The sequence below is a fragment of the Phalangium opilio genome, unplaced genomic scaffold (assembly GCF_054372755.1).
Source record: "Phalangium opilio isolate 3A_F unplaced genomic scaffold, DU_Popi_V2 ptg000087l_1, whole genome shotgun sequence".
Taxonomy (NCBI): Eukaryota; Metazoa; Arthropoda; class Arachnida; order Opiliones; family Phalangiidae; genus Phalangium; species Phalangium opilio.
In genome coordinates, this window is record NW_028324192.1 from 4,679,058 (window position 1) to 4,680,532 (window position 1,475).

General features: G+C 48.3%; 1 non-coding gene across 1 annotated transcript; it reads right to left on the reverse strand.

The window, feature by feature from the left end:
• Nucleotides 1-838: 838 nt before the first annotated feature.
• Nucleotides 839-911, reverse strand: TRNAT-GGU (transfer RNA threonine (anticodon GGU)). The gene has a single exon. It is a non-coding gene; the product is annotated as a tRNA-Thr (tRNA).
• Nucleotides 912-1,475: the final 564 nt, after the last annotated feature.

A 1,475-nucleotide genomic window follows, 5' to 3' on the forward strand; every position in this document is an offset into this window, starting at 1 on the left:
GAAAGCGCTAGCCATTGAGCCACGCAAGCTCTGAAATTAAATGGCCGTCCGGTATTGTGGAAAAACTTTGACTTTTTACGTCACATCTGAGACCTCACAACACCGCTCCCGGATGGGCTCGAACTACCAAACTATTGGTTAACAGCCGAACGCGCTAACCATTGAGCCACGGAAGCTCAAAAATTAAATGGTCGTCAGGTATTGTGGAAAAACTTTGGCTTTCTACGTTACATTTGAGATCCCACAACACCGCTCCCGGGTGGGCTCGAACCACCAACCTATTGGCTAACAGCCGAACGCGCTAAACATTGAGCCACGGAAGCTCAGAAATTAAATCGTTGTCACGTATTGTGGAAAAGTTTTGACTTTTTACGCTACATCTGAGACCCCACAACACCTCTCCCGGGTGGGCTCGAACCACCAACCTTTCGATTAACAGAAGAACGCGCTAACCATTGCGCCACGGAAGCTCAAAAATTAAATGGTCGTCAGGTATTGTGGAAAAACCTTGACTTTTTACGTCACATCTGAGACCTCACAACACCGCTCCCGGGTGGGCTCGAACCACCAACCTATTGGCTAACAGCCGAACGCGCTAACCATTGAGCCACGAAAGCTAAGAAATTAAATGGTTGTCACGTATTGTGGAAAAGTTTTGACTTTTTACGCTACATCTGAGACCTCACAACACCGCTCCCGAAAGGGCTCAAACCACCAGTCTTTTGAATAACAGCTGAACGCGCTAACCATTGCGCCCCGGAAGCCCAAAAATTAAATGGTCGTCAGGTATTCTGGAAAAACTTTGGCTTTCTACGTTACATTCGTGATCCCACAACACCGCTCCCGGGTGGGCTCGAACTACCAACCTTTCGGTTACCAGCCGAACGCGCTAACCATTGCGCCACGGAAGCCCAAAAATGAAATGGTCGTCAGGTATTGTGGAAAAACTTTGGCTTTCTACGTTACATGTGAGATCCCACAACACCGCTCCCGGGTGGCCTCGAACCACCAACCTATTGGTTAACAGCCGAACGCGCTAACTATTGAGCCACGGAAGCCCAAAAATTAAATGGTCGTCAGGTATTGTGGAAAAACCTTGACTTTTTACGTAACATCTGAGACGTCACAACACCGCTCCCGGATGGGCTTGAACCACCAACGTTTCGGTTAACAGCCGAACGCGCTAACCATTGCGCCACGGAAGCCCAAAAATTAAATGGTCGTCAGGTATTGTGGAAAAACTTTGGCTTTCTACGTTACATTCGAGATCCCACAACACCGCTCCCGGGTATGCTTGAAGCACCAACCTATAGGCTAACAGCCGAACGCGCTAACCATTGAGCCACGGAAGCTCAGAAATTAAATGGTTGTCAGGTATTGTGGAAAAACTTTGGCTTTCTACGTTACATTTGAGACCCCACAACCACCAACCTTTCGATTAACAGCTGAACGCGCTAACCATTGAGCCACGGAAG